Raw genomic sequence first — 26,064 nt, forward strand, 5'->3', positions numbered from 1 at the left:
CATGTTTTTTATTTTTTATATTTTTCCCCTAACAGATTTGTTTGTTTTTCAACTGAACTGTAAAGGTTATAGGTCACATTAAAGGTGGGAAAAGTTCTGAAATTATTTATTGTGGTCTCATTTTTTTATATCACAAAAACCTGGCATTTTAACAGGGGTGTGTACACTTTTTATATCCACCGTATATATAAAACATATATGCAGTATACATATATATATATATATATATATATATATATATATATATATATATATATATATATATATATATATATATATATATAATACACACACACACACACACATACACACACACACACACATATGGAAAATAGTTTTGCTACCAAGGTCTTTAGAAAATCAGTACAGCAAAAGAACAGTTGTGTACGTTGAACATACCACAACCGTAGATGTTCAAATGATCACTGCTGCAGTAGCCTTAGCTATATGGGTTGTATACTGCTAAGGCTATAATAGCCGAACAGCCTTCAAAGCTTCAGGGCACATTCCATGTGCCCAAACTGTCAAGCAGCAAAAGCTGAGCTGACTAAAAGACAAGTCTGAATGCAAACCCCTTCAAAGCTTTCCTGTCAGCAGCGATCGGGAGGCTGAGCCCTGAAAGGACAATGCTAGGAACAACATAAAATAAATCTCTACACCCTGGCATGAAAAACACACCAAAAAAACAAGGAGGATGGAGGGAGGAAGCGGCTACCACAGTAGCGATCATTCAAGCATCTACTGTTGTGGTAAATTCAACTTACACAACTGTACTATGTTTTTCATATTGATGACTGCTGTAGTAGCCTTAGCTATATGGGTAGATTACCCAAGCTTACTATATTTGGAAGGTGGAAGGAGAAGGGTCCAGAAGCCCCAGGAGAATATTCCTAGCAAAGATTGATTTAGACCTAGAAAAGAAATTGAACTTTGTAAAAATATGTACAGAGGACAGAGTAGCAGCTTCTAGAATACTTCTAGAATCTAACCCTTTCTAAAAAACCATAGATGAAGCAAAGGCCCTGGTACAGTGCGCCTTGACTGTGCATGAAATAGATTTGTTATGATGAGTATAACAAAAGGTAATAGCCCAGACAACAATTTGGATTGTTTTGACATAGGTTGCCCCTTCTTACATTCACAAGAAATGAACAATTGATCCGAATATCTGAAAGATTTAGTTTTGTCAGGCTAGAAGTTGCCTGTTGATATTCATGATATGACGTAGCCTTTCCCCCACATTTTTAGAGGCAGGAAAGAAAATGGGGAAATGTATAGTTTGGCTTAAACATAAACCTGGATATCATTTTAGGCATAAAAGAAAGATTAGTTCTCAAAGAAACCCTGTCCCTGTGGAAAATCAGATAAGGCTGACTCACCATAAGAGTTTGCAACTCAGATACTCTTTTTACAGAGGTTAGAGCAATCAATAAAATTGTTTTCCATGTTAAGAACCTCAAGTCAATCATGTTAACTTATTCAAATGGAGCAAGTGTTAGTTTCTCTAACACAACATTAAGATCCTAAGGAGTTGGCACCAGTTTTCTAGTAGGCCTCTTATAGAAAACCCCTTTCAAGAAGATTTTAACATGAGACTGCATTGAATGAAGAGGATCCATGGGCAGGCATGCTGAAATGGTCAATAAATGAACCCCTGATAGAGGAATAAGAAAGGCCATAGGATATTAACTCAAACAAATATTGTAAAGCCAGAGAACAGATAGTCCTGAATGGGTGCTGGTTATGTTGTTGGCACAACTAAATAAGCCTTTCCATTTTAATTTCAACAAAATGCAAATTAAAGGTCATGCTGCTAAATGCTAGGAGTCTAAACATGAAACTGCACTCATTGTAAGCATTCTTAACCCTGGAAGATGCTGACATTTGTGCAGTCACAGAAACCTGGTTCAAAGCTGCGACGTGCACCCCAGCCTTACCTGGTTACTCATCCCATCATACATTCAGACCCCAAACTGTGGGCAGCAAAGCCAAAGAAGGTGGAGTTTCAATATATATTAAAGACACTCACACCTCCAGGCTGGTCAAACAGTATGACACACGTGAGACACTTCAGGTGCAGGTAACCACTGACAAGATCCCTATTCAAATCATAGCTAGCTACACGCCCCCAAATTTGACTCAAGATGCCCACTCCTCCTATCTGGACCTCTTCAAATCTATCTAGATTCAATCCTTTACCCTGATCATGGGCGACTTTAATTACCCAACCATAGACTGGAAAAACTACTCATGCCAGAACACAAATGCCCAGAGATTCCTCAATTTTATCAATGCAAATGCCTTGGAACAGCTAGTCGATACCCCCACAAGAGGTGATAATATCTTGGACTTGGTATTAACCAGCATGAGTAACCACTGCAGCACCCCTACAGCATCATCCTCCCTGGAAAGATCCAACCATAAAGCGGTCACTTTCGAAGTCACCATCTCCCCTGACCCCCCGCTAGCTAGGGTCAAACAAAAAAATCTTCTCCAAAGCTTATTACAACCTCCTGACGGATGGTATAAACAGATTCACAGCCCCTCCCCTCTGTAGGAACTGGCACCAATGTCCATATCTCGAGAATAAGAAATAAATCTTCCCACTGCTTTGGTGAAGCTGTCGAATACAATAAACAGCAAATACAACGACAGAAAGCTCACCTAGGCTAATGCTGCAAGCAAATGTTGGTAGAAAATTAAATGACACTGTCCGTGACAAACAATGCAAAAAATCCTTTAAAAAGTGAACTTTAATATTTCCATGATAAAAGAATGAATAAAAGTCCCTTATTCATTAACAGACGATAAGCGCTTTCGATAAAATCTTCTTCAGATCGTTAAAAAGTGGGATGCTTCATTTACTTAAAGAACTTTTCCAATAAATTGACCAATGAGAGTCTTGGCAACCTCGGTATATCCAATCAGTTCTCTTTCTCATTCATCCAGTTTGGGAATGATCAGAATATCTTTGAGTTATCTGCTTCTGACACGCCTCCATAGAAGTCCGAATTCATTACCTAGGCTTATGCTAGGTTTTATTAGCAAATAAGAGGTCCAATACACTGTGTGCTCATAGCAAGGATGTATCATCACAAATACTATTATTTTAGAGATTTTAATTCTTTCTGGGCATGGAATGTTAATTCTTTATAGTAAATTACTTTATTCAAATTAGGGGAAAGCAGTAACGAATGAAATTCCTATTCTTGGTTTAAAAATCCAATCTCCATCGGAGCATATGGTTTGAGTTTTAGTCAGTACTAAATCATTCGCATCATGCAAATAGCTTTTTAAAAAGTCATCATATACTGACTCCAGTTTTTCATTACTTAAGTCATGAGCATACTAGCCCTTTGCATCAATTCACACACATCCCCTAAGTAGATCGCAAGCAGATCTCCGCTGCTTACATGATTTTCAAAAGGAGAGTCATGTTTAAAGTTATGTGTTTGACAATCTGTATTTTCCATATAAATTAGTTTCTTCTCATTGTTCTCCATAGAATCTATATTTTAATTTAATTGTAGCTCAGTATTTCGCTTGTTCCTGAAATTCAGAAACAATTATTAGAACGTCATCTTGAATTGTGCTATTCAGATGAACTGGAAACATCAGCGAATGGTAAGCCTATTTTCCTAGCACTTATCACAATTGTCCAATCTTCATCTAAGACTATACGGCTTCTGATAGGATACCTTCCCTATTATGTAGCCAATCCTAAGCTACAAACTTAACTTCGAGGGAGTTGCCAGGTATAGGATGAGTTGTTCCATTAATGCGTAATGCATATTTGACGCTTGGTGCAAACATCCATTTTTCAACTAAGGCTACACAGCTTTTGGTAAAATTCTTTACATGTGCTGTAGCAAATCCTGAATCACGCATATAACTTCATAAAAGTTCCCATGTATTGACTGAATTTTTTCACTAATACGTGATAATAGTGTCCAATCACATATGAGTTTAAGATTAGTACAACTGTCCAATCTTCATCTAAGACTATACAGCTTCTGATAGGATACCTTCCTTGTTATGTAGCCAATCCTAAGCTACAAATATAACTTCGAGGGAGTTCCCAGATATAGGACGAGTTGTTCCATTGATGCATAATGCATACTTGACACTTGGTACGAGTGTCCAATCTTCAACTGAGGCTACACGACTTTTGATAGGATTCTTTACATATGCTCTAGCAAATCCTGAATCACGCATGTAACTTCATAGAAGCTCCCATGTATAGGCTGGTTTGTTTCACCAGTATATGATGATAGTGTCCAATCAGGTCTAAGTTTGTGCAGCCTCTGACAAGATTCCAGATTTAGCTTATAACCAATACTCATGCGAAATTACTCGCTTGTCTTCAAAGGAATTATCTCATGAAGGATGAATTTGTATGCTTTCTTGTCATAACCTCTGGGCGCAATTCATATACTTTAAATACCTGTCCACATTTTATCTGCACTGAACCCCCACCGCAGATGTTAATCTGGCCTAACATCAGCATCAGGTAACGTCAAATTGATGTCCCATAATAAAGCAATTACTGCTCTGAATTAATCTCTCATTCCTTTATCTAGCAGCTCATCATTAATGTTTCCATCTTCTATATGTAAGTAACAACTAGGCTTCATTGCATAGGTACACTATCCCAAAGGCTGTGAGTCCTTACGATTGATAGGTGCCATTTATAAAGATGTTTCTGTATGTAATGATGATGGTAAATCATAGGGAGACTAGCTGGGTGTCATTAAATAATGGAGATGAGACTTCTATCTCAACTTTACACTATCACAGGGAAGGTATCCTATCAGAAGCCGTATAGTCGTAGATGAAGATTGGACAATTGTGCTAAGTGCTAGGAAAACAGGCTTACCATTCGCTGATGTTTCCAGTTCATCTGAACAGCACAATTCAAGATGATGTTCTAATAACTGTTTCTGAATTTCAGGAACAAGCAAAATACTGAGCTTCAATTAAATTAAAATGTAGATTCTATGGAGAACAATGAGAAGAAACTAATTTATAAGGAGAATACAGATTGTCAAACACAAATTTAAACATGACTCTCCTTTTGAAAATCATGTAAGCAGCGGAGATCTGCTTGTGATCTACTTAGGGGATGTGTGCGAATTGATGCAAAGGGCTAGTATGCTCATGACTTAAGTAATGAAAAACTGGAGTCAGTATATGATAACTTTTTAAAAAGCTATTTGCATGATGCGAATGATTTAGCACTGACTAAAACTCAAACCATATGCTCCGATGGAGACTGGATTTTTAAACCAAGAATAGGAATTTCATTCGTTACTGCTTTCCCCTAATTTGAATAAAGTAATTTACTATAAAGAATTAATATTCCGTGCCCAGAAATAATTAAAATCTCTAAAATAATAGTATTTGTGATGATACATCCTTGCTATGAGCACACAGTGTGTTGGACCTCTTATTTGCTAATAAAACCTAGCATAAGCTTAGGTAATGAATTCGGACTTCTATGGAGGCGTGTCAGATGCAGATAACTCAAAGATATTCTGATCATTCCCAAACTGGATGAATGAGAAAGAGAACTGACTGGATATACCGAGATTGCCAAGACTCTCATTGGTCAATTTATTGGAAAAGTTCTTTATTTAAGTAAATGAAGCATCCCACATTTTAACGATCTGAAGAAGATTTTATCGAAAGCGCTTATCGTCTGTTAATGAATAAAGGACTTTTATTCATACTTTTATCGTGGAAACATTAAAGTTCACTTTTTAAAGGATTTTTTGCATTGTTTGTCATGGACAGTGTCATTTAACTTTCTACCAACAATTACTTGCAGCATTAGCCTAGGTGAGCTTTCTGTCGTTGTATTTGCTGTTTAATGTCCATATCTACACCAAAGTATTATACAAGCATGCATAAAGATGTATGGAATCAGGAATACCGGACAGGACAAAATCATCCTCTGCAAGGAAGAGTAAACCTGTCTGGTGAATATCTGCAATAAATAAACTATATAACAAAAGAAAACAAATGCTGTCCAGGACCAAAAAGGATCAGGTGCCCAACTGGAAGCAATCTCTCCTTAGCCTGAATAAGCAAATAAGAGCACTAGTAAAATCCTCTAAAGCTAACTCGGAGTCCAAATTGACGACATCTACTAGAGACAATCATAAGGCCTTCTTCACATATGTCCGCAATCTCAAAGGAAGCAGCCAGATCAGTTCAGAACTGATGGTCAAGGACACCACATACACAAATGCTGTAGATATAGCCAATCTACTAGCTGACAGATTCAGCAAAAACTTCACCCATCTGTTCCCCTCATCAGTTAATCAGGACATCCCCAGTACCTGCCCCCCACCCCTTATCTCTAGGGATCAAGTCATCACTGCCCTCTCAAAGGCAAAAAATACAGCCTCCATGGGACCCAATAACATCCCAGGCTGTATCCTACATAAACTCAGGCATGAGCTTGCAGCACCATTAGGCACCCTATTCAACCAATGCCAGAGTACCCAATTTGTCCCAGCCGACTGGAGGACAGCCACTGTAATCCCTTTACACAAAGGTGGGGCGGCCACCGATCCGGGAAATTATAGACCCATCACCATCAGCCTATCTAGCCTGATCAACAAGGTCATGGAATGGATTATCATGGACCTCATTAACAGGGACATTGGTAATCTCCAAACACTCGACCTCACACAGTTTGGCTTTGTCAAGGGGAGGTTAAATCTGGTTGACTTCTTTGAGACAGTCACCAAAGCCAGGGACAAGGGGAAGATGGTGCACACCACCTACCTTGACCTGGCAAAGCCTTCGACGCTATTCCCCACTCGGGCATAACAGATAAACCCTCACAACTAGGCATCAATCCATATGTTACCAGATGGGTAGCAAACTGGCTCACTGATAGAATCCGCCTAATCAAAATAGGGGAAGCCACCTCAAGCAGTAGATCCGTAATGAGTGGCGTACCCCAGGGATCGGTCTTGGGGCCTCTGTTATTCAGGATAGACTTCTCTGAGGTGCAGGCCAAAACCAGTGGGCTATGGCTGTCTAAATTTGCAGATAACTGCAAGCTGGGCATGGCCATCAATTCCCCAAGTGATGTGGATGTCCTCAAAAAGGGTCTCACCCAAACAAATAATTGGTGCCAGAAACATGGTCTCAAGCTGAATGCCAAAAAATGCATCATCATCATCCCCTTTGGGGAGACTGACACCCTCACATATTATCACACTAATAGCAATGTCCTAAGCAAGCAATCAGTAGTGAGGGATTTGGGCACTCAGGTTGATAGCAACCTGACTTTTAATCACCATGCTGCTTCCATTGTATGGAAAGCTTTCTACATAGCCCACCTCATAAGTAAGGGTATCTCATCCAGGGACAAAGAGGTCTGAACATCCCTGTATTCTTCCCTTATAAGGCTAATTACTGAGTACAACGTTCCCTTCGGCAAGTACCTCTCAAAGCACATGCAGTAGCTGGAGAGACTACAGAGGTTCCTCAACAGGACAATCCAGGGCCTCAAACATTTTTACCTTACACAGACAGGCTGAAAGCTCTGTCCCTCTACTCAGTTTCATACAACTTTTCAGAGGTGACCTCTGTCTGGCATACAAAGTGATCTCAGACCATGGCTTGAAGGGAATGCTGCATATCCGCAAGTGAAGCACTGCTCAAGTAATGCGTACGAGCGACCTCAACCTGGTCTGTGATATTAATAGGACTTGTTGGCGGGACAGATTTGTGTCCCAGAGACTCCCCCCATCTGTGGAACAGACTCCCTCTCCACGTCAAGCAGAGTACCTCATTATACTCATTTTTATTAAGCGCAACTTGGATAACTGGATGGAAAGCAGAAAATACACCCCTGGGATTCCATCTGTGTCCCTACTGGACAGGGTCTTTGGGTGATGACTTGTCTAAAAATTGGCTAATCTCTAGGCTAGGCTTATAAGGACCCCAGGGCCAATAGCCTAGTAACTTATGATCCTATAATCCTAATATATGATTTTCTAGTAGCAGGCTTTCTTGCCTCCATTTGTATCTGCTACTCATCCCCAGAAAACAGATGCCTAAAAAGAAATTAAGACCCTATCATCTAGGTAGTTAACTGAAGATGACTGATGCTGAGGTGTATCAAACACCCCTGGTCTTGTGTGAGTAAACCCAGTCTGTGAGAAAGCTTGTGTTAATTGCTCCTGGTCATTTAAAAAAAAAAAAAGGAAAAACACAGTTGCCTGGGCCAGAAAGGAGTCACCACAATGATCTTGGGGGATTCCTTCTGAATCTTAAGAAGTATGGAAAGAGTGGAAAGGCATACAGGAACATTACTGTCCAAAGAAACTGCATCTATCTTCCAGGCCATCTTGCATGGAGTCCTGAAACAGAATTTTACCAGTTGGTTGTTCAGAAATGAGGCAAAAAGGTCTACTTGAGAAATTCCCCAAAGATGAAAAAAATCTTGGAAGACCCCCTGATCTAGTTTTCATTCATTAGGGTCTGCCCTGGTCCTTATCAGCTTGTCTGCTACTCTGATGGAATGTAGGATGACTGTGAAGTGAGATTGTGCTGTAAAGCTATATCCCAAGCTAACATAGATAGTCTGCAAAGGGGGTATGACCTTGTTCCACCTTACTTGATGATGTACCACATGACTGTGGTATTGAGTGTAACCACTTGAAGAGGTCCCAGGGACCAAAGATAGTTCACAGAGTTGAGTTCCTTGATCAAAGCAAGCATCTCCTTGATATTTATGTCCTTGCATCTGTCCTTGGTGTTAGGGGATACCTGGACTTAAGGATATATTTTCTCTCCACCAAAAGATTTCTCTTCTGACAAAACCTCAGCACTAAGATCTAAAAAGATAAACAGTATTGATGGTGGGACCAACGAGATTTCAAATACCACTGTATCTTTCTCCTGTGGACTCTTACCAAGGTTACACAGAGAATCACAGGTGCCAAGAGACACAAAATCCTGAGGTTTCTCTCACAGTGATCAAAGTCTGAGTGGAAAACCTTAGAAGTAGATCTAGATAAAGATTTATTTTTTCCTGTGAAAGAAAAGCTCTTTGAATTGGGGTGTCTAGCTCACATCCCAAGAACACAATCTTGTGTGATGGAGTCAAGAAAGATTTCTGAGCATTCTCTTGGAATCACAGTTTGTGCAAGAGATATCTCACCCAAGAGGGAGATTTTTGATTCCTTAAAAAAGACTCTGCAAAGACAAGTAAGTCATCTAAATATGGAAAAATGTGGATGTCCTGTAGCCTGCAATGAGCTACAATTTGAGCTACACACTTTGTGAACACCTTTGGTGCAGTGGATAGTCCAAAGGGCAAGGTAGATAACTGAGAATGTAATCCAGACACACAAAACCTTAAGGAACATCTAAAGTCTGGATGAACAGGGATGGGATGATAGGCATCTTTTAAGTCTAGTGTTACCAGGAAAGCTGAAAGAGAAAGAAGAAGTGACAGCATTTTGAATTTGACCACCATAAGAAAAAGGTTTAGAAAAGAAAGTACTGGTCTCTTAAGTATTTTCTTTCATTGGCACTATGATTATCCTTGAATAAAACCCCTTCCCCACCTGGGAGGGTGGAAGGAACTGGTTCTTATCACTCCTTGGAACAGCACATGATGTAGAACAGAAGGAAAAAATAATCTGATCTGCAGGATAAGGAATGACCCCTGGACAGGAGGAATCTGTAACTTTGATGAATGATTTTCAGAACCCATTTGTCTGAAACAAACTGTTGCCAAAGAAACAAAATGGAGATTCAAACTTTCTGGAAGTGAAAAAGGGCCAGGGTGGGAGAGGGCCACAAGGTATCTTGAATACTCATTCCAATTTGTTGGACTGTCCTTTGTTTTGGGAGGTTTGAACATTCGTTTTGAAATCCCCTTGCAATTTCTTCTTAAACACCAGTTTACCTGAATTCTGTTGAGACTGTTTACTCAGTTTTTTGCCAAAACTGGATGAGGAGACAGAAAATCCCTTGGACAATTTTGAAAAGGAGAGTTGAAAAATCTTAGAGATTCCCTGGATCAGCCTGCCCCTTTCATCACACTTGTTGATCACTTCTGCAGCAGAGAGGCCAAACATTAAATCTCTATCCAAGGTAGAATTTAAAATCTTATTTTACATCATCTGGGAGGTTCTGAGAATGCAGCCAAGCAAACCTTCTTAAAACAGTACCAGTGGCCATGGCCACGGCCCTGGAGGATGTATCAACACAGTCATACACGTACACTGCAAACAATGAGCACTGACCTGTGCCATAGAAGAAACTAAATTATTTAAAGCAGATTTTTCTTCACAGCAAGAAACTCTAGATAAAACATGCCTCAAAATTTCACAAATTGTCAGAACAAACTTTAACTTATGAGCCTGACAATTCAAATTTCTGTAAATCAAGTTGCAGAAGAATACACTTTTTCCCATACCTATCAATAATTTTTGTATCCTTATTAGAAAGGGTAGGATTGGAATTAACTATGTGCTTAGTAACAGTGGAATCAACTACAGCTATACCTACTGAGTAATGTTTGAAAATAGTGTGTAAACATTAAAAAGACTAAGGAACTTTTATACATCCTATCTACTGTTTTTAGGGACATCTGGCTGACTATCAGGAAGATTATAGGCAGTAGCACACAAATCTTCTAATGCAGCCAGGGCAGGAGAAATGGGTGAAGGGTCTGGAAAATCTTTCTATAAGAAGTATTTTCTGAGGAACTGAGACTGAGTGTTCTCCCACTGAAAACACTGTGGCATTCTAACAATAGTCTCAAAGAAAGAGAAACTCCCACTGGGAGAATCAGAAACTGAGATCTCCTCTGAGTCTGAAGCAGAATTCTGAAAACAAAACGCTGAATCTGTCCCTCCATCTCTTCAGGAAAAGTGGGATCTCTGTTTCTTTTACCAGAAACTTACAAGAAGGATCAATAGCCGGAATTAAACGCTGAGCCAATCCAAGTAAACAACTCCTATCCAAAGAAATTTGAGGAGGAGTTGATAAGTGCTTGGTTTAAGGGCCAACCATGTTACTAATGGAATAAGCTTGTTCACCAGGGATTAGCTTGCCTGCTGTGTTGGCAAAGGCTGTTTACTTAACTTTTTCTTTTTGTGGTTGGAAGAAAGTCTGACCTTGCAACTGGTAGTGTGCTCCATAGTCAAGCCGAAAATGGTGCCTCTTTCCTGGGAACATTAGCAGCAAGTACCAGTAAAACTACCAGTCCACAAAAATTACCTTCTTGACAAACAAAACACAGTAAAAAGCATCTTTAAACATTACAGCTGCCCCACAATGGAAAAATAAACACAATTTCCCCACAAAATCTGTTTTCAGTTTGTTGACACAGCTTTCAAACCTGACAGAAAGAAACTAGTACTCCATAGTCTTGAGACAGTCAGTTAAATAACAACATTCCCAGCTTTAAAATAAAACTTTCCTGAAGTGTAAAGTTAAACATTAACAAAATTTAAGAAAATGGATGTTTTTCTCCAATGAGAAATGATCTGCCTAGCAAAGAAAAGTATAAGCAGACTGTCTATCCTTAAAAGGGGTCTATATTAAAACAATGAAAATCCATTACATCAAATACCAAAACAGTACTCGAACTGCAAAAATACCAAATGCACTAAACCGCGAAATTTAAAAATATCGAACGTTCATAGTCGGCCAACCCAACCACCTGCTACATACTACCTACCCAAACAAAATAAATAAACCACATACATACACTAACCAAACCCTACTCCTAACTCTAAAGTAAAGTACCAAAACTCAACTTCTAACCCTACACTAAACCCCACATACACAACTATCTATGCACTACCCTTAACCCCTCCCTAACCCTAAAGTCTGTAACTACCGCACACTTCCCCTACGGAGATATACCCAAACAAAATAAATAATACACATAAATACATTTAACAAAACCCTACTTCTAACACTACACTAAATCTTACACACATTACCTATCTATACACTTACCTTAACCCGCACCCTAACCCTAAGGTCCGTAAATATCGCACACTTACCTTATGGAGCTATACCGTAGACGGGCCAACCAAAACATTTTGAATTTCGCGGTTTTGCACGTTTGACGATTACGTATTTCAGGTAATACGTGTCGATGATTTCGTATTAGCGTAAACGGAGTTTCAACAATCAAATGGGAACCCCCTTAAAAGCCTCAGAGGAGCATGGCGGCAATAAAGCTCTAAAAGGCTTCATGACCAAACTTGTTTTTTAGTCAGCTCAGCTCAAGCTGCTTGACTGTTAGGGTGCATGAAAAGTGCCTGAAGGTTTGGAAGCCTGCCAGCTGTTTTAACCTTGACAGGAATAACCCATACAGCTAAGGCTACTGCTGCAGTAATCAATATGAAAAAAGGCAACATCTGAAATGTATTTTAATTCCATCTATACGTAGAAAATGATGTAGAATTCCAGGTTAACTCACAACATGTGATTCTAGGTTTGCATATATTAGGAAGAATTTGATGGAAATGTTAATGTTGCTGGGTAAGACAAGGAAAATTAATTTGGTTCTTGAACCATTGGCCTAAGTACTATAACTATATGGCTTGTTTCTATCTGAATATCCCCGGACTAATAAGGCATACATTCATAAGGAACAAGCTGATTGCAACACTTCTCATGTGACACATCAGGCAAGTCACAGGACATTTGTCAGTGCTTTCATATAGTAAAGCAGGATAGTTGATTTGTGGAAAATCTATGTGAATCTAGAAGGCAAGCTGTTACTTATTTTTTGTTCAGACATATTCAGTCCACTGAGCTCAGTCAGAAGTTTTTGTTTAGGATTCTACAAGCTAACGATTTCAGCAACAGGGGTAGAGATCCCAATAAAGAGATTAAAAATAAGGAAGATCACTTGCAGACCTATTGTATGGCTATCTCCAGGTTTTAAATAGGATTTGCAAAAAAAGAGGCCATTAAACCATAAACTGAAGATTAGCAGCTTAAGATTTTATTTAAGTATGTTAAATTTGTTGGATGGAGAATCCTGATGAAGCATATCCCTTAAGTGGACCTTATATGAGGGACGGTCTTCATTTTGAGTCCATGTTCCTCACACTTCCTCATCGAAACAGTATGTCACGCATTCAGTGTTAAGAACATATTAACTGATTTTCATGGCAAATAATACTGAATCATATTAATTAGTCAAAATATTTTTTGTAAGTATAAAGTAACACATTTTTAGCATCATGTGAGCTTCCTAGTTGGAGTGGTTAGTAAGCCATTAGTAAATGTTCCACATTACACAGTAGGTATTGATCCTCATTATGAAGAAGAAGGTGTTAGCTTGAAGTGTGTATGTTATTTTATTAAATGATTCTGTAACCTGGAATGGCCATATTACCCTAATTTTGCCTGACAGCCATGTCTATACTGCAGCAGCACTGTCTATTCCCTATCACAGCAAGACAATATACAGTGCAATAATTTTAGTCCATAAGCATCTTGCTTTGTACATTATTACCCTCTAGTGAAGCCTTCTCTCACCCTATTCCCTTTATTAAAACTGTTCCTATCCCATTTCACAAAGCTTGCTTTGTTTTCTAAATTACTCCCCCCATTTTTTTTCAAAGGTAAGGGTAGGGGTAATGGTATACATGCATCCTCCATATTTCTGTCAATATTTTCATGCAATCAACATTTAGATTTTCCCTCACAGTTACACCATATAGTTTATTCTTGTCCTACTACTTTTCTAATCCATAGCAAATCTACTTTTTTCTCCAATCACTTGCCTAGGTATTAGACTGCAATGTTGTTCTTCTTCTTTCGGCTTTTCCCGGTTATGGGTCGCCACAGCGGAACTCCGGTCCGCTAATGATTGGCAGTAGATTTTTACGGTGCCAGCCCAATGCCCAACCTTCAACTAAGGCACTCCCATTCACGCATGTCTTTTGAACACCACTCGACCACGGGGAGGACATACAGACTCCACACAGAAGGCACTTCAGCCGAGAATCGAATGGGAGAACCTCTTGCTGTGAGGCAACAACGCTACCGCTGCACCACCGCAGCTTCAGCTATTAGATTGCAATATCCTTGACTTACTTTTGGGCATAATTTTAAGATCACATTCAGGGGTTTGGTTGCTTTAGTTAAGTTCTTCCTTCTTGCAAACAAAGTTGCTTGTGTTTTTTTTTCCCAGTAAAATGTCATATTCAAAAATTACCAGTAAAGAGGGGCTACTTGTTTGTGATGATGGAGGGTGACTACAGTAATATTATTATGGATTATAAAAAAAGAGTTTATTCAGAGCAGCAGGCTAACCACAAAGTTCAGACTTCAAAATCTAGCTGCATAAAACAACAGGAACAAACACCAGACCCCAAATACCAACATGTCTCAGCTTAGCAGATTTTAAGGTTTTCTAGCAATTTATGCAACACTAAGCAGAACATTCATGAACTTAGTATCTTCTCCAAAACTAAATTTTAAAGCAGCTTTTACATTGATTATAGTGCAGGAAAACAGAAGGCAAACAGTATTTAGCAGGCCTTGTTTTGTCAGCAGTGAACCTTGAGTGAAAGCATGATATATACAGCTCTAAAAGTGACACCACACAGACAGTAGCTCTGAGTCATGCTATTCTTTTAGCACGTAGAAATAAAGCTGTTGCCCATCAACATATTGCTACACGGAACTATGCATGTGTTACCCTAACCTTTTATAAGCTGAGTCCTTGCAGGACTCATTTTAAGGTTGTGTTTAATGATGGCTGTCTAACTTGTCTTCTTTGGACCAAATCTAATAGAACCAGTGCAGTTTTGCGATTACTTAATTTATCTTCTGTAAGAAGAGCTTCCATTTTTTTTTTTATTTCAAAGATTTCACTTCAAGCATGAGTTTAGTTAGGCAGGTTACACATAGACCAAGTTACATTTTGAACAGTCTCAAGTTACATAAACCTGGAATAAAGAGAATACAAGCCTGATTCAGAAGCCCTTACCTGGAAGATGTACTTGCAACAAAGTGCAGAAAAGGTCAAAGATTATACAAACAAGAAGAATAAGGTGCTCAGGGTAAACAGCTGTCTGCTCAGAGCAGGCTGTTGTACTAAATAACTGCGGTAGCTGGTAGCAGCAATTCACAAAAGACAATCCACAACGGTGAACTGCTTGTAAGGCTCACCAATGCACACCGAAGTTCAGGCATACTACTTAGTTTTATGCTCAAAAGAAAAACAGCAGCATGAAGCTGTTGAAGTTATTTTGTGTTCAAGGCGTAAGAAAAACAGCAGTACAAAGCTAATGTAGCTGTTCTGTATAGATACAATGAGTTCCGTGTCCGCTCTTCACTTATTTTTAATTCAGCTAATGAATACATTTATCCAGAATTTGACATCCCCAGTCCGATGAGGTCTGCTGCAGGCAATGGCATGCCTTTTGAGAGAAAGCTGTGCCAAGCTGCAGTGCAGCTGACTGTGCCCTGCCAAAATCCATTGTAAAATATTCAAGACAGGACTTCTTGGAAGAGTCTTTCTGAATTACTGGCCATATTCCAGCATTAGTACTGCAGCTTGGCAGTACCCTTGATGAGCTGCAGTAAAGAGTTTCTGAATCTGGCCATTAGTCTATGAAAAGTTTTGCCTGAGAAAGTATTCTGCAGCCCTGAAACTCTGTGATGCACCACCCTCTAGGGATGTATAAAGCACACCGAGAGGGACCCCAGGGCACACCCAGAACATGCTGGATGGATGATATCTCTCATCTTTCCTAGAAACATAAGGCAATCCAATAGTATTATCCTGAAACATATTAGTTTCCTTTTTTTTTAATTACTGATGAAAAGTAAGAAACTAGAGCCCTGACAACAGACTGACACAGGTTATTACTCTCAGCTCTATGACCACAGTCCTACATTTACTTTTCTTGCCCATTATAACAGAATATAAAATGGGAATGCACAACAGCTGGTCAAGTGCAATCCGCAGAGCCATCACTGTCAGCTGCATAACAAATTGTGACAATCTAGTCACTTCCTTATGTGCAATATCATCCAATCTCACCTCTATATAGCGCACTTTTCTTTTCATGTGTTAATCATCTAGTAGTCAGTGTTGTCCAGTGTATCTAGTGTACTAGCATGTGTGTCAGCTACCTAGATATTTACTTTTGTACTACAGTTATTGTTTATTCTTTATTGCCTATGTCTGTCTTTTTGCGTTTGTTTTTCTCCTGTAAAACAGCTGACACTCGAAATTTTATTTAGGTAGCACTTGTGTTTCCTAAATTGAATCAATCTGGGATAATAAACTGTAGTGCAAAGTATTCCAGTGATAAACAGCACCCTACCTAGTTTGGTCTGACAGCAGTTTAGATAGCTTGCCATAAATTAATCCTAATCTCACTGTGGCACTTAGGCACTATGGGGGTGATCTTACTGAATGTATGCACAAGCCAATATTGCAACATAGCCTTTCTGGTGCAGTGACAGCAATCTGAAACATGTAGTTTCTTTCTCACAGATGCCTCTCAATAACAGAGATGTTTAAAACTGAGCAGTTAACTGGATTAGCAGAAGTACTCTTTTTCCATTACGTTAATTTTTCCCACTATCATAGTTGAGTGTTTTATATGCTAACCCCTCCAATTCTATCTTTCCATGTAAATGCATTTTTCAGCAATCTATGGTTGTTGATCTTAGTGTTGATAAGACATCTCTGTCAAACGGCTGACAGCATCTGGGGTGGGGGGGTTGATGGCCACTTATTCTGTGTTAGGATGGCTCTGCGTTTTCATATTGCCTCCCCTCCTCAATGAAAGCTGGATGGAGGGTCCAGCAGCAAGTAGGTACATGTGGACAGCACAGACATGTCTGCTGTAACACACAGGCATAGACATTTGTGCACATTTCTCCTGGCACTCAGGGAATGGAAGTAAAGCAAAAGGATTTGGCTCATCAAATTTTATTGCCAGATTCAGTCTTTGAAATGCATTTTTACCTTAACAGCTTGAGTGACAAATATATACTGGATCCATTAACAGATATTAAGCAAAAGCCTGAAATACAATACATATGCATTTTTTTAGTAAACATGCAAACATTTTTTCCTTAGACCTAATATAGAAACAGATGTTGTTGTTTGTCTTTTCGGCTTTTCCCAGTTAGGGGTCGCCACAGCGGAACTCGGTCCACTAATGATTTGCAGTCAATTTTTATGGTGCCAAGTTGCCAGCCCGACACCCATCTTTCAGCGAAGGCATGCCCATTCACGCATGTCTTTCAGAGGCCACTCGACTGCGGGGAGGGCATGCAGACTGCACACAGAAGGCACTCCAGCAGAGAATCGAACAGGAGAACCTCTTGCTGTGAGGTAACAACACTACCGCTGTACCATCGCGGATACCGAATATATATATATATATATATATATATATATATATAGATATATATATATATATATCTATATATATATATATATATATATATATATATAGATATGATTACAGAAATAATTTTTCAAGCATATGATTTCTATCACAACTGAAGAAAGCAGACAGAGCAAATAGTTGTAATGGCAGGCAGTAATATGGGAGTGTGATTAACGACTACAGTACATCATAAAAGATGCCTGAGAGGGTTATATACGGCGCAATGCTGTACAGCAGTTATGTATTTATAGTCATCAGCACCATAAGACTAATGATAGACCCTCTTGTGGCATCTGTGTTTATACTGAAGATCTCAGATTCTTCAATGCTAATTCCCTGCTGAATGTCTCAAGGGGATGATGTACTAGTAGTTTGCTATTCATTCTGCTGCACTCCAACACATTACAACAGACTCCTACTGGTTCATTTCACACTGTAATTTACTCACGTTAATGAATCCATGGCCATAAGACTAGATATATATGATCACGAGCTACCTGAGATCTTTCCTACTTCATGGAAATAAACACCTGAGCCTGTAGATATACCTTATAGTCTCAGCGGATTTTTTTTAAATCTACACATTTTCTTGTTGTCACTGAGACTTAGAGACAACAGAATCAAAACCTAACATTATATTATCTAGTTTGGGGATTACCGTAACACATAAAAGTGTGAGTTCATTTTTGTTGTCTAGTTTTTAATAAATTATTACTAACATTTTAAGAAAGTACAATGTGACTTGATATACATAACAGTAACTACACTGCACTCACTGCTCTATCTGGCTAGGCCATGAATATCATCTGCGACATCCAGCTATATCCCACCGGACTGCCAACAAATAAATGATGTTCCTTACTATCCTGAATCAGTAACTAAAGAGCTTCAATCCTCACTACTGACTCAAAACCTAACATTATATTGTAACACATAAAAGTGTGAGTTCATTTTTGTTGTCTAGTTTTTAATAAATTATTACTAACATTTTAAGAAAGTACAATGTGACTTGATATACATAACAGTAACTACACTGCACTCACTGCTCTATCTGGCTAGGCCATGAATATCATCTGCGACATCCAGCTATATCCCACTGGACTGCCAACAAATAAATGATGTTCCTTACTATCCTGAATCAGTAACTAAAGAGCTTCAATCCTCACTACTGACTCCAATATGAGACTGTCACTTAAACAGAAGTAAAATTTCACAATTTTCCCTAACAGCACAAGAGGTACACACTCTATCTTCCTGGGGCTGGACTATACACCTTTGACCATCCCAAATGTATTTTCTTATTATACTCTTCAGAGCAATGTGTCCCAGTTTAAAACCTATGATACACTCCCACTCAAAGTAAATTTAAATCTCACATATCCAAACACTTCTGGGAAAGCCTGACACAGATTTCCAGCTGTGTCCCTTGCCCAAAATAATACAGTAATGCTGCCACCAATCAGATTGACTTCATGCCCTTCTAAAGGGATGTCCAATTATGAAAATTAAATATGAAAATAAATGATAGTTATGACCATAAGCAACCAGGCCTTCAAGGTGACCTGGGAAGTATCAAACAAGCAGAAGTACTCTCTAATCTCTAAAGAAAAACACTGACTTCCAGCCACAATGTAGAGTAATGAAAAATATTTCATAATAAGTAAAATGATTACAAGAATGTAAATCAATGGCTTTTGATAAACACCACAACTTAATCACCAGACATGTAAAATTAAACTGCAGGATAGGAGTCCATTATTCTACAAAAACTCCACCTTAATAACTAAGCTTTCATAATCTAACTAAATAATAATGTCCCTGATGTAATCGAACACATGCAAAAAGAAAACCACAAAGAAAATCCAAATAGCAAACACGAACAGTTTCTCCAGAAATCTAACACATAACAGCAAGACAAAGGCAGGCTTACAGTTTTTTATGAGTTCTCTTTTATGGGTATCCAATGAATGCAACTCTTCACCAACAGCTGCTCTTCGCAAACTATTTAGCACTTGATAAACTACTCAGTACTTGACAAACTGCAGGCTCAGCTGTCTAATTTTTTAAAATAACAGTCAGGTGCTGGAAAAAGTTATTTTTCCTGTCAATCAGCTGTTTAAATAATGACTTAGCAACCAGGAACATTCTAATGACAACACTCACTGTTCGGCTGATTCTCCACATTACTTTAGAATGTCTCTCATACACATGTGCAATCAGAAATGTATCAAACACTGACAGATTCTTTAAACATTCTGTTTATACAGGGAAATACTCAATATTTAAAATGTATTTACATTTTCACAATTAGACATGCTGGCATACAATACAAGTTAATCTGAGAATATGCACAAATCTCCTGCCAGATATGCTAACACAGAAGGCAGTGTTTTCATTTTCTTCACACCATCCATTTAGATAGTGGAGGTAATGGAAATAGTGAAATTTCTCAGTGGCTGGTTATGAAGTTTTCACAAGCAGAATAGTATAGTAGTGATCATCCAGATTGCAGTAGACATTAGGTTCAGGCTTTCACTTCAGTTTATCTGCCGTCTAACAGCATCTCACTCCTGTCTGATGCAGCCTGGGTGGTATGACAGGTTCTATGTAGGCATGACCCAGAAAATGTAATCCTGTCAGTGTTTTTAAATAAAAGTAAAAAAGTACCAAGTGAATGAATTCTGCACAGTTTTTCACTGATCACACCAGACAGGAGATGCTTTCTCTTACTTTTTTAGAAGCAGTTCACATTTGTATAAACACCCCACTTTGTTGGTAGCCTAGAAACACAAATTTACAAACAAGAAAAATATTACTGGATTTCCTTTAATTCTGTGTTTGCACCTGTCTGTATCATTACTGCAAATACAAGTTATCTTGTGGGCCATTTTAAACCTAGCCAAATACCTCTTGTGAGAATTAAACCCTGCAATTTGCTTCTGTAAGGTAAACACCTTAATCACTATTAAACCAGAGTGGGCAGAACGGCAACAAAATACAATAAATCAAAATAAAAAATGGAAACACAAAGAACAGTAAAATATAACTATTTAATATAAGCGCTTTCATTTAGTACTGTTACCAAACTTCATCAGACATAAAACAACATCCTCTTATTACTTTTATACTCAGAGTCACAGGAAATTGAAAGTACAACAGCCATTCTAAACACTCAATTAATGAATAACCAGTTTAAAAGCTTACTCATTAATTAAGACAAAACTTGACATAATAAACATATTTGAAAAAAATATATAAATAGAAAAAATATATGTATAAAAGAATTATCTGCTAAAGGTTTTTAATTAAAAAAATGGTAATAGATACCATATCATTAAGTCCTGGTGGGGAGGTGGCATTCAAAAAAAATGTGCCACCAAGTTTCCTTTTGTTCTGAATAAAGTTTCCAAGGGCCATCCCAGGGATCTCTGTTCACATGTTCTTTTCATGTTATATAAGTATATACCAAAGGGAAGGGGCCATGGAGAGATCTCAGTGAAACACTGCTAGTGATGGTTTTCTAACTAGAGTGTTTAACAAGTTGAAAGAAAACCTTCAAAAAAAAGATCTACACAGACGGTGCATGAAGGTCAGGATAGAACTCCAGACCCTGGATATGTGAGGCAATGCCTTAACGAGCGAGATACCTTAGTGGCCTTTAGCTTTATAATCCAGTCATCAATTTTTAGATCTACAGGGTTTAAAAGAACTCCCTCCCATATGTCAATAAAATTATGACTTTTTCTTTCCTCATACTGTTCTTGTTGTTTTTGTGGTCCATTTTTTTCAATGCAAAGTTTGGAGCAGAAGTAGCTATTAATCTTTTTTTGTTTGGCACTCCTGGCTCATTTACCTCCAAATGGTAACATTCCCCAGAGTTCTTAAGTTGAAAGGTTCTTACTAAGTTTATGGCTAAGGACACCATTGAAACGATCATCCATATCACTAAATACTGGTGGGAGATTAATATCATCCCCATTAGGTAGATTATCCGCAGGTATCTAAGTAAAAAATGTGATTACCATCCAATCATCCAGACTGGATTTAACGGTTGGCAAAAAAGTGACTGGTTTTAATGGCTGCCATAGAAGAACTCTGCTTGATATGTAAAGGGAACTCTTCCAGAAATGGGGGATACTTTGGGTTAGGTATTGTTTACATGGGATAGGTTTAAGTCCCTGCAGTGGATGTTTGCTTTACTGCTAGCTCTGCTTAGATAACAGAGTTATTAATCTGTTTAACGATATACATTATGGAACCTTCCATTCTACTGCATCTTCTCTGGATTCCACTGGGTTTATAACCTAATTAATTTCTCCCAGATTCTCTATGTATTTCCTAAGTGGAAGTAGTGAAATTTTACCCTCTCAGACACAATTTGACTGAACTGTATCAATGGTGTTTCTCTCCTGTTTACCTAAATTCTATACAACATTCTGTTGTATTTACATGCCATCTCTTAATCATGTCTGTATGTATTTAGTCTTCCTACTTGGTCATTTCTCAGGTACTGATCTAGTGCATGAAATATAAATACATCTTTCTTTACCAATATTTGGCAGTGTCAGCAATAGGCTAGACCAAACAGTATTGATTCTAAACAGGTCAACCATTTCTTTCTGGCTCTTAAGATAGACAGCCCATTATTTTCTTCTTCTCAGTGTCACTCTGAATGCCTGACATAAACCAACCGAAACATTGGCTCTTGATTGTAATTCCAAAACCAGTCACTCCAAATCTTAGATTTATGAAAAAATGTGAAGCTAGAGGACAGCAGCACATATCAAAAATCACTGTGCTCCTTTGAAGATGTTTTTTGCAGCCCCGTACTCACTAATATATGTACTGAATCCAAGATCAACACACTTCATGGAAAAGGCAATCCTCTTGACATATAGTATTCTCAGACTTGTTATATGTAAACCTCCATTTTCACACATTCAGTGTCATTGTTTTAGGACCTGCGCTCTGAGTCTCAGAATTGATAAATGTTACACAATTCCCCACACCTGCTAAAGCAGACATTCAATACCTGCACATGTGGCATCACATGTGAAGTACAGCCTTATTTTATCCCTCGACTTCTATCTCTATTAAAATTGTGACAAAGATTCAATTACTTTATCCTCTGCATACCAAAGATATTTGATGTAGGACTCCAGATAATACAAAGTAGTAATATATGGAATTAAATGCCAGCTTACATTCTCTGTAATGCTTCTAGTAACAATTTCTCCACAAAGTCTTAAGCCAGGTGTTTTTTTTTTTTTTTTAGTTTTGCAAATTAACTACTAGTAATTGTAACATGATTTTATTTGTGATGCAGTAGATTCCTTCCAGGTATACTTTTGCCAACTTCTTTAATAGTTCATATAAACGAAGATCAAAATTTATATCTGCTCTCGGATTCAAAGATGGCTGCCATGCTGTAAACACTGCTAAACTGCAGCCCTTCAATTAACCCGAGGAAAATCTCTGATCTGAGTGGGTATCAGGAGGTTTAAACATCAAATTGACGATAAAAAGTTGCATTTATACTTACCTAATCTAAAATCAGTTAAAAAAGTGGGAAAAAAGTATTTATCCATCAGGATTACAAGTGATTACTTTGCTCTGAAGAGAGAAACAAACAAAGGACCGTGTGCTTTCTTTATTCTGCCTTTCTGCTTGGGGAAAGAAAAATCTTGCGACAAGGAAGAACCATGGAAACAACTGCTACTAAGACAAAGTTGTCAGAACTACAGTCGCCAGTAAAGGATGGAACTGCGAAAAAACAAAGGATTACTAGACAGCAGGAACAACAGAAATCAGAAACTAGATCCAGGACTAATCAGCCACTAAACATGGAGGATATCAAACACGCTTTACTACCTATACAGGAAGCTCTAAAGGACTTGACCTCACAAATACAAACATTTGGAGTTTTATGCAATCAATTGCTTCAGAGAATGGACAAAACTGAGACCAGAATTTCTGAAATAGAGGACAAAATTGACATGCTGGAGAAAAAATCAAAGGTATGTGATGTGGATGTACAAGCCATGCAAAATAAACTTATTGATTTAGAAGCAAGGTCTAGAAGAAATAATATTATTATAAGAGGAATCCCTGAAAACATCCAGTATGCAGAGCTAATACCAGCCATAACACAAATATTTGAAATCCTGTTAAATGATGCTGATGGGGTGAATCAGATTGTAATAGAAAGGGCACACAGAGCGCTGAGAGAGGTACAAGCTTCTACTATGCCTAGACCTGTATATGTTAAGATATTGAACTTTCAAGATGTTAGCAAAATACTGTTTACTGCAAAAAAAATGGTGGCTATGTTATGTGGAAAAAGTTAAAATATTTCTGGCTCAAGATTTACCATTACAAGTAAGGCAGGCTAGACAGTCTTTATCTGCTTACTGTAAATTTCTGATTGATAAACAAATTAAATTCCAGATGAAATACCCCAATATGCTTACATTTATGGTGGATGGCACTAAATATTCTGTTTCCAATAAAAATCAGGCAAAAGAAGTGTTTCTGAAAGTTTTTAAAGTTCTACCTGCATCAGAGGGCTGAAAAGAACTTCCATTGAGACTGGCATGTTCCTGTAGTCAGATCCAGCATGTATTTTACTTCAAGGCTTTTCTAATCCTTTGTTTCTTCACTAAACTGTTCAGGCCTCTGAAAAAGCAATAAAACTGTTTGTTTATGCTAATCTGAGGGTCTGCTGTCTGGTTTCAGACTTTTATGACCTCAAGGTCTATTTCCATTGTGTGGTAAACAGGAAATGCCTGGATTTCAACTGAGAGTGTCGATTTGGATGTAACACTTCCTGTGGTCCTGCTGTAAAAGAGGTCCCCGTCGTGAGTATTTCTGATGGTTTCCTGGCTTGAGAAGACAAAGAGAACTGAAAATAATATGTTAATGTTCTTTTTATAATGAAATAACATTACAGTATGTACTTAAAGCACATAATAACATGTACTTTTACTATTTTTTCTTCTTTTATAGGTGTGAACCAAAATTGTTTTTTTTACTATATGCAGTGAGTGGCAAGCACTGTGTAGGGTACAGATTTAAAATGTAGGATGCATTTTTTTTCGCTCTCTCTCCTCTCCTATAAAAAGTTTATGTACATAATGATTGCAACAAAACAGATACTTAAGGTAGGATAAAATAAGTACCCAATCTACTAAAACTTTCCTTTACTCAGTAATAACCTTAGAAATGAGATTTGTTTAACTAATAGTTAAACCAAAGCTGTAGTTAAGTAGCGGTGTTTGGTAGGGAATGTGTAGTTTAGACTTTGATGTAGATATGTTAAAATATATAGGTTGTAAGTTTAGGAAATGTTTTAAATGTTATTACCTGAAGTTTTTCAATGTGTTGGTGTGTTTAACCTTGTTTATATTTTCTCTTATACAAGACCTATATAAATCCTGGTCCAGGGGTAAAGTGGGTAAGCACTGGTTAGGGACGGGATGTAGGAAATGCTTCCAGATTAGATATACTGTACAGTCAAATACATGTCAATTTGATAATTCCCCTCTTATATTGTTATTTGATACCAAGACCTGTGAATGTGGGAGTTGAACTCATGGAATGTTAAAGGGCTCCAGAACTTGAAGAAGAGAAAGCTGTTGCTACACATATTATTACAGGACAAAGCACTGTTTGTATTTCTACAGGAAACACATTTGATGAATGAACAATGGAATGATATTAGAAAAAAGAACTGGATTAGAGAGCTAGTGACAACAGAAGGTAAGACAAACAGTGCGGGAGTGGCTATAATTATCAAAACCCAATACAAAGATAGGATTTTAGACTCCAAAGTGGATCCAAATGGGCGATGGTGTTATGTGATTTTATCGGATAATGCATTTGATAAACCTATCCTACTTTTGAATATATATGCCCCATGTAATGATCAACACAGTTTCATAGCATCATTATATCCAATATTAACACAATATGATGGTTATTATTTTGTTGTGGGTGGGGACTGGAATACCTATCAAAATCCAAAGTTGGATAGGTCTTGTCCACAAAGAGCATTTAATAAGCAGGCCGGGATAGCATTAAATGATTTTAAGGAAGATTTTCAATTATATGACCCCTTTTCTTATTCACAAGATAGTAATAATGCAAATAAATACACCTTCTATTCACCATGCCACAAAATGTGGGCTAGAATAGATTACTTTATGATATCTAAAGCACTAACGAATTTAGAACCAGTGGTGGTTATACATACTCGTCATCTATCAGATCACTCAAAAATTTCATTAAAATTTTCTAAAGATTTAAAAGACACAAGAAGGCATAGGGGTTATAATTGGTCACTCAACCCAAATCTTTTAAGTAAAAAAGAGATAGCAGATGGAATTATAAAATATTTGAAAGAATTTACAGATAGCTTGAAGCTCCAAAAGCATACTCCTGACATTGAATGGGCGACAGCTAAAGCTCAAATTAGAGGATTTCTTATACAAAAAGCCTCATATTATAAGAAAATTCATAATAGTGATATTCAAAAACTAGAAATAAGAATAAAACAACTTGATAATGAGCTGATTCAGAATTTTAATGCTCAAACTGAGGAGGAAATGTTGAAGCTTCAAAGGGATCTCTTTTGCTTCAT

At 37.9% G+C, this 26,064-nt stretch overlaps 1 protein-coding gene across 2 annotated transcripts in view; it reads right to left on the reverse strand.

The window, feature by feature from the left end:
- Positions 1-26,064, reverse strand: part of MAPRE2 (microtubule associated protein RP/EB family member 2) — a 2,455,004-nt gene that overhangs the window by 2,269,144 nt on the left and 159,796 nt on the right. Inside the window, exon 1 of one of the 2 annotated variants that reach the window (XM_044066620.1) lies at positions 15,002-15,270. The exons of the other annotated variant lie outside the window; for it this stretch is intronic. The gene's annotated coding sequence lies outside the window, so the exon portion shown is untranslated. Of the gene's footprint in view, positions 1-15,001; positions 15,271-26,064 lie in introns of those variants that run through there. 2 annotated transcript variants of the gene reach the window in all.

Source organism: Protopterus annectens, chromosome 3.part1 (assembly GCF_019279795.1).
Source record: "Protopterus annectens isolate FY-2018-M chromosome 3.part1, PAN1.0, whole genome shotgun sequence".
Taxonomy (NCBI): Eukaryota; Metazoa; Chordata; order Ceratodontiformes; family Protopteridae; genus Protopterus; species Protopterus annectens.